At 36.0% G+C, this 12540-nt stretch overlaps 1 protein-coding gene across 1 annotated transcript in view; it reads right to left on the bottom strand.

The window, feature by feature from the left end:
- The window catches only part of fsta (follistatin a), a 133281-nt gene that overhangs the window by 55368 nt on the left and 65373 nt on the right, over positions 1–12540 (bottom strand). The window contains exon 2 of the mRNA XM_058777430.1: positions 1058–1152. The gene's annotated coding sequence lies outside the window, so the exon portion shown is untranslated. The remainder of the gene's footprint in view (positions 1–1057; positions 1153–12540) is intronic.

The raw sequence follows: 12540 nt of genomic DNA, 5'->3' as shown, positions 1-12540 counted from the left end.
AGGTGCGTAATAGCTCACCTTCAAACTTCAAAAATGCAGAAAAGGGGGGGTAAAACTTCATAATAATACATCATAACATCATAATATGGCACACATTCATCAGACTCGTCTGAAAGCCTAAGTGGCCCACTCTGAGAAGCTTCGCCAGCACTTTTCCAAAATGGCCCCAGGGAATTCTAAATACTACCCACTCATATTCCATAAAAAAAGCAAAGTATGAGTAACATTATCCATCTAAAGCAGGAAGATAGAGATGTTTAGATCCCATTTTGTTAATAGCATATGGATGGTATGGTTATGTTATTATCTCTTTGTTGTGCTGAGCCGGGGACCACTGCCGCCATGGAAACCTCAAAAAGCATTAGCATACCTGGCTAATATTTCTGTTATTGAGGAAGGTTAAGAGCCCAAGTGCCTAATGCATCGCAGTTATCTGAGAGCTACTGTTGCGGGTTCTTCTCACAGTGGTTTTGGTACATAGTGCACAGGCTGCCGGACTGCCACAGTGTATTGTGAAACATAGCTAAATAAGAGTCATTATCCCACACGAGAATTAACACAAATTCACATTCTGGATGAGATTACAGTCCTCAGCCAAACAAAGAGGTCTAAAGCAACTCTACGTATTGGTCTTGTAGGTGAAGAAGGAGGAAGTTCAGGTCTCGTGTACTACATGGGACTAAAGTCTAGAAATCTGGAAATAAGAAAACACCTCACCACTTCATCTCCAGCCTCTGAGCAAGGTCAGACTCACTGAGTGTGTAATAAATAGGAGCTAGTCCAAGAGCCATTATCTTGCCTCCATTGCGCGAGGAGTGCGGTGACCTGGCATTCTAACAAATGGAGGGGAAAACTCGGCCTGGAGATGTAAATCCCTCCTCCGGTTCCCCCATGAATAGTATTGCTCAGAGGCGCTGACCCGAATGGGAGTGTACCACCCAGATCAGAAATGACAGCAGAGGGGAAGACGGGGCTCCCGTTTACAGAGGAAAGGGTGTGTAAAAAGAAATGATGATTAGGAAGAATAAATGAGATGTCACGCTGAGCAAAATTTTACCATCAAACGGACTTCCTCGGTCGGGGTTTGAGTGACAGCCAGCATGAAAAATGTGGGATGCAGGGTGGCAGTTGGCTGGTGCTCTTTATTTGTCCCTGTGTGGTTGAGGAGAGAGAGGGAGAGAGAGAGACAAGAGAAAGAGATACTTTTATCTCAGTAGAGTAACAGGGACATCAAAGAACTATAGTTTCCTGTGGGGACTATTGATTTTATTATGTTTTGATCGAGAGTAATAGCTGAATGTACACCTTTTGGTACAATACAAATACTGATATGAATCTAACAAAAATAAAAAATAACTTAAAAAATGAAAGTCGATGCTCAGTCATCCATTTGATCCTCTTACAGTAACACTCAATATTGTATTTTTATTGACCTTTTAACACTGCTGTATAGTCATGGGTCTGGGGAATTACTAAAGGTGCTGAAGCTCGGCTTCCGTAAAAACAGTATACTTGGGATATCCCTGAGGCTTTCTTCAGACAGGCAGAAAAAATCTGGTATTTTGGCATATTGTTGGGCAAATATGGTTTATGTATTTATTTATTTTTGCAGTTTGAGCAACACACAAAAAAAGATAAAAAATGTTTTGTTTTTTTTCCCTTAAAGCAGATATACATTGTCCAGTAGTGTTGGATGAGTCAAGACTGACTCATTTTCACTCAATCTTTCCACGTATATCAGTATATCTGTGTAGTTAATATGGAAACCGATGTAGATGTACTATATGTACTGTATCTGAACACATAGATTCAATATTAATACTTGCTAAATGACAGAGCTCTAAAGTAAATCAGATTTTTGTACTGTGTGAACAGACTCTATATGCACTCTTGATTAAAGGCCTTGCATCCGGGCCTATTGCATCTGACCGTTTTTTCAACTTGTCTTTGCTGGACAACCACAGGGATGTTTTAATGTATGACTATCAAAACAAATTTGCGAAATGAATGCGCTTTTTTTGTTGTTGTTTAGTACTATTTTAACAATTGAGAAATTGCTTATGAAAGCTAAATTAACTAGTAATCCTAGTTTTTCATTTGGCTGAAACATCTGCAATATTTGAAATCTCCACATTTAATCAAGTCATCATTTCTTATTGAGCTTGCAGTGTCTGTGCAATAATTTGACTTAATAATCCCCAAGGTACAAAAAAAAAAAAAGAAGAAAAATCATTATGAATTTGTCCAAATGTATGTTATAGAGATGCTTTTTCATTTTTGTGAAAACTCACACACTGTGGATTACACCCTCATAACTTGATGGCCTTCGGGGGAGTCTTAGGTATATTTAAATTGATCCCCATTTCATACATTAAAAGCCATTTAGTTATTAGATGCTCGGAAGAATGTGATTGCAACAGATAGGAGCAGTTTGGGAAGGAATTAAAAAAATGAAGGCTAAAATCTCAGGATTTTGTGCAGCTGTAGAGGAGCAATATGCAGATGGGTTTCATCCCAGGAATTAGCAGAGCTGCTCAGTTGCCCTCTCTCTATGTTGTTATTAAATCTCCCCAAGTGCTGCAGGGAGAAGTACATTAGGAGTGCATTAAACCACTTCATGACACATTTATGGCATTTTCCTCACTTTTGATTTGTGTTCCCCCACATGAGTGGAACTTCCCACCATGTGACCGCAACTGGAGCCGTGCCAATGACAGCACGGACTGGACATATGGACACTGAGCACTGTGGTTCAGTAAATGGAATGAAACAAGCTGATCTTTCATAGCCCTCAAAAATTCAAGACTGTTTCTTAAAAACCAAAAGCTGCGTTTTTTTTTTTTTTTTTGCCCCATGCGTTTATCATAGAATTTCTTTCACATAATAATTCAAAATAACACCCAGTTTTGAATCAGTGTTGTTGCTGTTAACTACAACTAAAACTATTAAAAAACATTTTGAAATAATAATGACATAAAATTAATATATTTAAAAATAGAAATACTGGCTTGGCAACTAAGGGAAAAAAGTTTAAGTATTAAAATGACTAAAACTAAAACTGCAAATAAATAAATAAAAAGCTAATTAAATTTGTATTAAAGACAAAAACTAATAAAAATCCCAATCGTACACTAACATAAGTTACTAAAATTAAAATGAAAGCTGAAAATATAAAGATAAAAGCTAATTCGAAATATCAATACTATAATAGTATAGAAATATTACTAAAATAATAATGTTTCAAATGAATGGGTTTAAGTATAAGCTTTTCTTCAAGAAAATAGATCAATGTATTATAGTAACCATCACATTAAAGAATTTCTCAGCTGGTGCTAAACTGCTTCCTGTCATTTAGGTTGATGGATGACTAAAAGCAAAAGATAGCCATGTTGTCTGGCCTTTCTTGATGCTATCATGCAAGAAGCCTCTGTAGAGCTGTTCTGAGAGAGTATCATGTTACACCAACAGTGCCTGACAATAGATTGTGGCCGGACTGACAAGACCTTAGGGAAGATTTGATGCCCTTTGTCACCATATGGCTTCAGCCCAGACCTAAACCATTGCATATTGACAAAATGGATTTGAACAAATTCAATTCAAATAACGGCATGCGGATTTTCAGTTTTTCATTTTGTTTGATCACCATAATGTAGTTTGAATCAGTCTGACACTGATTTGTTTTTGTCCATTGTTTACAAACTCACTTTTGTTTTTACATTAATACCAGATGAGCACTTTGACCAAGAAATGGGTTTGACCGTTTACATACAAAGGGAACTTCAACTTGATTAGTGGCTATATTTTTGCCATCCCTGCTCACAGCCAAACCTGACACACACGCCATTTCCCCAAATTTTATGTTGATCTACCATGTACTTTCAAGTCAGCTTAGTTGCCCTGGCCAAATATCAAGATTTTGCAGATGGCGCTGGCTTTGTCATTAGGCATTCATTTAGATATGTACACCTGGAAACACACTGGTCCGGATATTTATTATTCCGCTTCAGGCCAAGGTCAAGAGTAATATGAAAATAAATGCAAAAAAAAAACAAAAAAAACACAAGGAGCTTGAAGTGGAGCATTTTTTGATCTCTCCCTATGCAGGGTCTCTTATCATGGTAGAAATAGCCACAAGCCTTTGGTTCTTCCTCTCCCTATTACGCTGCAGTTGTTCAGAGGCTTCTTAAGGCTTTTGGAGGTAATGAATACCTCTTGAGCGAGTCTAGAATCTCCTCCATTTACTGTTGATTGTGTCTGCAGAGGTACATATGAAGTACCGTCAAATTACATGCTGTGTTATACATATTGAGCTGCATGCAGAATCTCCGTATGCCCCTTCAAATGCAGAGAGAGCTGATTTTAAGACAAGGTCTGCTCTTGCTCGAGTTTATTCAGCCCCAAATCCTTTGACTGGATTACTGTTATTAGAGTCGTGGCCACGCATGCTGTGATTGAGAGCTAATCTACAGAATCGCAGCGGGAGGAAACACAAAGAACAAGAGGAGTGATGTCTAATCAAGCCGTTGTACCTACAGGTTACGGCCACATACACTAGGATTTAAAATAGCTCTTCAGTTACGTCGAATATGTGTATCGCTTGATCACTGCTATTTGAGCATATGGATGTCTTTGTACTTAGAGTGCCATTCTAATTTTGCCATTATGTTGTGCATCTGTGTTGCGTTTTTTCTGCACAGTCCACCAATGAGTGACGCTACACTGTCACAAAACAAACACTGGTTCTACACTTCAGCAATACATTCACACAAAACAATACTTTTCTAACGAAAAAACGGAAAGCCTTTTCCTTATCTGATTGATGGTTAATATACATGAGGAGTGGTACTTCAGTCCAATGAGATTAGAAAGTAGGCGGGGCTACCCAGCACAAGGACACAAAAACATAAACCAAGCAATGGAGAAAAATTTGTGATAAATAAAATTATTATAGAAACCGGGAATGGTCCATGAAACATTTTGCTCACAGGAAAGTGAACCTTATTTTGCAAATCAAAAATATAAGCATTTTGTACTGATGAAGGCTATTATCTTCCAGTCAAGTCTAAATTCCAGACCTTCCTTTCTCTTTGCTATTTGATATCTTACCAAAATTTGAAAGTTCCCTGCAAACAAATCATTTCACGAGACTGCAATGGATGCTACGTTGTGTAGCCTTTCCAAAAGCTTTTTGTCCAGCTCACTGATCTTCAAATCGTATATCCTGCAAAGTGCACAAGGGCATGCAGGGGTCAAACATTGGTCTTTTGCGAATGACATTCTAGTTTGAGCACTGACCCAAATCTCACCACCAACATTCCACTTAGCAGGTCTTGAGAAGACTGTTTAAGGATATAAATCTTTTTAAAAATATGTATAGTGTAAAATTGGAATTATATCCAGGCTGTTGTTCCTTAGAGAGTAAGTAATGTTTTCACAATAGTTTGAGCTATTTGAATTATTTTTAAATGATCATTTGAATTATTTACAGACAACACTCTTAATTTTTCAAAAATATTAAATATGAAAATAACCTGACCTTGCAGACAGATTAATGGAGACATTGCCATATTTTGTGTTACATATGTTTTAAGTTGATTGTGGGCGAAAGGGTTTGCACTGGCACTTGAGGGTTTCATTATTTATCTGGACAAAGCTTTTGATACTCTAATCTGCTTTAAACTGCCATTGTCTGGGGCGTATTAGATTCATCACTGGATGTGCAGATGTTCCATTGTATTTATAGACGTAGTACTTTGATTCTTTGCAAACAAACATGCAGCTGTTAAAACTGATGGTAACATGGAAAAGTATATAGTTACATGTCCAAATGCTCTCTTTTTTCAGATAAAACCCATTTGGAGAGTTAGTAATGTCAAAATTTCAAAACATTTTCTGAATAAATGAGCAAAAAGTGTTACAATTATCCCTGCTTTCTCCTATTGCAGTGCACTGATATGCATACCAAGACCCAAAGGCCAAAAATATAAAGTTTCAATCTGATCTCCTACCACATAACTGTATTAAAGCATTAACCTAGAAGTGATAAACAGAAATGGTCTGATATGACTGCTATACAATCTTTCAGCTTTCAGAGGAAAAGCCTGTTTTGTGCTGTAAATTTGCTGAAATAAGTCTGTCAAGATTACAAGGTCAGGAAGTCTAAAGTTGGGGAGCCATTCTTTTACCTCATTAATAAACTGTTATGAGAGGAGCATGAAGCTAGGCTAAAATGCTCTCTATATCTCTCTCACACCATCTGTGTGAGTCCTGGTGTCCAGACGTCTGCAGATACAGCAGATGGCAGTATTACTCTTGTGCTCTACGTGTTTTAAATATAGCTTTAATTCTGATTCTTTTTCACTTAAAAATGATTACATCACAAAAACAAGAAGCTTTGCTCACTGGCAGAATTACTGTTAGCAATGAAAGACCAAAAATCAAGAGAGGAGGTTCAGAAGTGAGACAGTGATGCTCTGTATGTAAACAAGATTACTCCATGATCTTTTCATGATGAACTCTTTACGTTCTTTGGAAGGAATATGGACAAAGGGAAGAAAATATTGTATGTATGGGGATGCAGAGGTCGAATGCAGGCCTCTAGATGAAGCAACCAAATGATGAAAAGTGTATCAAGTGCTTGTCAGTAGCAGCCAATAAGAAAGAAAGAAAGCTTTCAGATTGCATTCTATATATTTTCCTCCACATCATAAGAAAGTGAAGTATGGACGCATAATGCAGCAGGATGTGTTTTCATTTGGAACGTCCTTCAGAATGAATCTGAGGAACAACATTACCTTAAATTTAAACGTATAAAATTCCCAAATTTTATGTATAGTTCTGTCCACAGTATTGTGTGGTATTAAAAATCTAGAGCTCTTTACATTATCTTATTAACAATGGACCTATTTAATCAATTTTTTAATTCCTTCACATTATTACTGTTGGAAACCACAGTTAAGCTGAATTAAAGAGAATTTTATATTGATGCTATCAATTCTAAATGATCCCCATTCGCTGTCCTATACATCAAAGGATCCTTAGTTTAAGAAACTGCCTGCAATGACTTTCCACTACTGATACATTTCAGTTTTAGTGCATAAACTAAAAGAAACATTGAGCATTTTAGCATTGAGATTTTACAATGATCCATAGCATCTATAGTACATGATGTTAAATGACAGCATACAGATGAAAACACGTGACATCTAGATTCTACAGTACGTAGCAAATTATATGAAAACAACAACATCCTAAACAACAACTCTGGAAAAGCAAATTCCACTTGCTCAAAATGCATCCCGATAGCGCTTTTCTGGAAGTACACTATGTGGGACCATTTCACTAAGTGGCTCTGTGAATCTTATCTGGCACTTTCCGCTCTGTAAAAGAGCATAGGAAGCATTGTGCCAGTTAGTCACTTCAAACCTGTGTCAGAAATACGCATTTACAGTTCATTATCATCTGTAGCAGATACAGTAATCAGTGCTGCCATGGAGCTTGGCTAGATATTTCACTGTGTTGTGTGTAAACTGTTGAGAGTTACTTGTCAAAGTGAATATTTGAAAAAATGGGCTAATTCTTCAAGACTTAAAAACAGGTCAAAATGGATATTTTAATAGATAAAAATACACGTTACATGCCAAAATGCAAAATGTGTGGTATTTTTTAAAACCAAATAAGGATATATATATATATATATATTTCCTTGGCTGGATTTCTTGCAGCACTGCTGCAATACCGTGACCATAAAGCCTTTTTTTCTCACAGGGTTCAATAAAGAAGGACCCTCCTACAATGCTGTGCATTTTGAGATATACCCTGTCTCAAGTGTTTGTGGCTATTTTATTGAAATAGTCAAAAAACATGAGGCCAAGATACAATTAGATAAAATATTGGAATATATCTTTGTGATTTTGTTTGTTTGTTTGTTTTGTGTGTTTTCAGACACAGCTGGGCATAATCCACGTCTGCATCGCTAAGGACAGATGTCATGCTCTTAATCTAATTCTATCTAAATTGTTCCAAAAAATGAAAGAAAAGTGCAGTAATTTTCTCATACTTCTGTATACATGAATCTGCTCTCTTCAAAGACAACAAAATACCATCGAATGAAGATTGGTGCCTTGTAATAAAGCCATTTTTCCACAATGAAGTAATTTTCAGATGGAGGCCTTGAGACCAAAATCAGGACAATTTTCTTTGAGGTAGAAAACACAAGACAATATATTGCTTCATGCACATTTCTTGTTGACTATTCAGGGCTTTGGAGAAAATAGTGGAGGCAATAATTTTGTCCGTGTGGGGTCATCTGCAGCACACTCAAAGTAATTATGGGGATGGAGGAGAGGGTGGATGCCTGAGAGCTGTCCAGACTTTGATCGCATGTGATCGCAAGAATCACGACTTGGAGCCATTTTTCTGAAACACAAGACAGAGATACAGGAACAAGCCTTTTTTATGTGCACTTGTGCAGCACCATTTGTGCTCACAAATCTCTACTCCACTAAGGCATTACCAATCAATAGGTGGTTGATTTCACACACTGTCTCTGTCATTCTGGATTTCATTTAAGATTATTGGGATCTTTATCAAATACGGCAGCAAGCTGATCAGCACAATAACAAATATTTAAGGAAGAGTTACATTACACCAATCCATTCCATTCTTTAAATAGTGACACAAGATACCTTTTGAACTGACTTTGTATCAGTCAAAACAATACTGACTTTTAAGTCATACTTTTAAACTGGAATGCAATTAACATTAATAATCAATGATGGTAACAAGAAAATTGTTATGCAGTCCTATTAAGCAATTGTATTTTATACCCAAACACAATACTCAAATATATTACAGAGCATTGCAATATATATTTTTATATATATATACATATACTGTATATACTCTGTGTATTATCGTTTAGAATGATCAAAGTTATTGATAATATCAGGCCTATCCTGTTTTAAAGGTTTTATTCCTGAATGTCACAGACAAAAGCTTTGCAATAATAAAAATGCATTACAATAGTTTGCCCTTTGTCAAAAGAAACTATGAAAGCTACAGTAGCAGATAGATAGATAGATAGACAGACGGACAAACAGATATACAGACAGATAGATAAATAGACAGACGGACAGACAGACATACAGACAGACAGATTACAGTAACACATAATTACAATAATTAGTAATATTTTTACGCCTCCGTTTTATTGCAAATTATGCATTTAACATTTGTGTATAAAAAAAAAAAACATTAACACAAAGTAATTTTCCCTATAAATCTTTCACATAATATAAATGACAGCAGTGAAACACAAAAGCATTGATGGGTAAAATGAGATTAAACCTACACAGCTCTGAAAACCTTTAAATCCTACCCCTCAGTACCTTTACCCTGTTTATTAGGGCATCACAGATCCATCATTAGCTCAGGGTGTAATTCACTCAACATTGGAGGGCTCTATATTGCATCTTGTCTACAAAATGGGTGTATTTTCAATTAGACTCCTCAGTGGCTACTAATTAGGCTTACAATAATCAATACTAGTATCAATAGAATGATGAGGTCTCTTATTCAGGTTCAGTATTTATTTGAGGGGTGAATTTAAAGACCTGCTGGTATGTTTGACCTGGGTATCAGGGGTCACCGGATGGGTCAGGGGTGTACAAAAACATTAAACCTCAATGGATTTTGTCATCTTACTTTGCTTTGATTAAAAGACTCTTGTAGAACCATGTCTGGGTCTACAAGGTTATGCAGTGACCTGTTTTTTGTTTTTTTTTAAAAACACTTGCCAAAACTCTCTCCTAAATATAGGTGAACATGTAAAATCTGAGCCATGTCTGGTCTGCCCACATCTGGTTAAAAGAGCATACTGTTAATGCATATTCAGCTGTGTATTTCCGTCTCATCCCCGTCTCTCTATCGCTCGTCGCTTAAAACCTCCATGCGATATAGCAGTCTGGCTCTAAGACCTTTCCCATTAACAATCCTCAATATCTTTGGGTTGGCGATGCCCACTATTCCCACAGGCTGATAGGATCCAGACACAGTTTGCGTGGCCCTGTCAGCTGAGTTTTAGCTTCCTCCATCTCAGACAGTCTGCATTGTGGATCACAGCCTCGGCCGCTGGTAGATGTGGCAGCCGCAGCGAGACAGATAGTGCCTTCTTTCTGAGCTGGAGTCAGTAAACCTGCCCCTTCCTCTCTGGGGAGGCTGCTTGCATGGCTCTAATGTGCCGGCTAAGGACTCACATTCATGACGCTGTAACCAGATCACTGCACAGCCAGCGCTAAAAAGCTAACAGTCTCGACTGTGAAGGCGTCTGTGGTCAGACCCCTCCTCTCTTATCTCAGTTTCCTCCACAGACTGAGGGGAGGAAATCTGCCTTTATTTGAGTGAGACAAATAAATGGTGCACCGATCGACCAGATTTTTTTTTTCTCTTTTTTTCACATGTGTTGAAGTTAGACTATATATATATATATATATATATATATTAGGGGTGTCAACGTTAACGCGTAAATTAATAAATTAATTTATTTAGATTAATCTAAAAAATTTAATGCGTTAATATTTTTTAACGCAAATTAATCACTTGATAAGGTTTAACCCCAACTTCTTGTCGTCATCAAAGCGCGGAAGGTTATCTATCATTGTGTGATGAGGGTACAGAACCAGTGTTGCCAGGGTAAAGGCACAAGCGGGCTATTTTGAAAATACAGTCGCGGGAAAAATTACAGAGCCGTGGGTTGCATTTTTTTTTTTTTTTTTGCGGTTCAAATAGATCTTTTTACTAATGTGTATTAAACTTGGAATGTATTCCTGGTAAAAGAACAGAGAGGCGGTTGTAACATCACAAACAACGTGAGTTTCAGCAGAGCATAACGTTACATGTTAACAACACAGCAGAAATAAACATGACAACAGCCACTATAGATTATATAAGATAATAAACACACGATTACGATAGGATATTTGTATGTGACTTTCTTGAGTTGAATGTGTACATCTGAAATGCTAATTTGTAAAGTGAGATAAAATATGCTATAGCATATGCTATAGCATATTTTAACAACAGTAAACGACCAAATTCCACATGTGATCGCAAAAGGAAGTTATTACAAACACTCAATGGTGGTTTGAAGTGAGTTCTGAGTAAAAGTGTACTATTAATCTCAAATTGTCTTATGAAGCATGATGCTAATATTAGCTCTAATGCACCTGCAGAACAGGTCCAATTCTTCTTCATAATGCATTTTGTCATAATACTTCACGTAAGGTCGCAAGAAAATGTTTTGTTGTGTTTATTTAGAAATACTTTTGATAATAGTTGGGTAAATGTATACTGGGATTGAAGCGATGTGGCTTGGTAAACGCTTTATTGGCAGTATAAAGTCTGATAATGGCTGAATAAAAACAAAAGAATAATGATAAAAGTTAATAAGCATTATGTCTCATACCTGGCGGAAGTGTGAAAGGTTACGTTTCCTTAAACTAGTTTGTCATGCATCTTTATTTCAACACATTTACAGGTAAATCCTAGTATTTTTAATTTGTGATTAATCATGATTGTGATTAACGCGATTACATTTTTTAATCGATTGACAGCACTAATATATATATATATATATAGTATATACTTTTTATAACTTTTTATTTATTTAATTTTTTTGCTATATTACACCGCTAATCATTAGCAAGTTAAAGGTCCTATAGTGAGCTGCTGTAGATTGATTTGACTAGGGCAAAACCATCCATTTTTTTTACAGCATTCATTCAAAAGTCATTTCTATAAGATAGACTATATTATATTGTATTGTATAATATATCATGCATTCACATATACTCTCTTTCTCTCTATATATAGTATATGTGTATGTGTGTGTGTAAATGAACATATCACATAAACAGCATTTATTAAAAAATGTAATGTAATCAGTAACATAAAAATGGTTAAGAAATTAGAAGTTTATTTTTATTTTGTACATATCTTTGCTAACTGCTCTTAACTTGTAATATTTGATATTTGAGTAAGCTAACACATACATAAACTTACTCAAAATGATTCAAAAAGAACTTTAATTTTTGGGGAACTATCCCTTTAATAGCTTCCTCTAAATTAGCACAGCAAAACAGAAGACTCTACTAATCTCCCACTTAAGGGGAGAAAAATAATTACTCTTGAGTGTCATGCCAAACATGCTGTAAACTAGAAATCCCAGCCCATATTCAGTTAAATTTCACTAAATGTGGATTAAATTCAGAATAATGTGTTTTGTGAAATCAAAAGGAAAAGAAAATTCTAAATACTCATGAAAGATCATTTGATTGAACTAATTTGTTTAATTCAAGTTTGCCCTACTTAAACCAATTAATTACAAACTTTGGAGTAAGCCGTATTTTTCATGATTTTCTCTTTTGAAGTCTCTTATGGTCACCAAGGCTGCATTTGTTTGATCAAAAATACAGTAAAACAAGGAATATTGTGAAATATTACTACAATTTAAAATAACTTCCCTATTTTAATATATTTTAA

This window comes from Onychostoma macrolepis, chromosome 05 (assembly GCF_012432095.1).
Source record: "Onychostoma macrolepis isolate SWU-2019 chromosome 05, ASM1243209v1, whole genome shotgun sequence".
Lineage (NCBI taxonomy): Eukaryota > Metazoa > Chordata > Actinopteri > Cypriniformes > Cyprinidae > Onychostoma > Onychostoma macrolepis.
The sequence above is the reverse complement of the archived record's forward strand: the minus strand, read 5'-3'. Positions and strand labels throughout refer to the sequence as shown.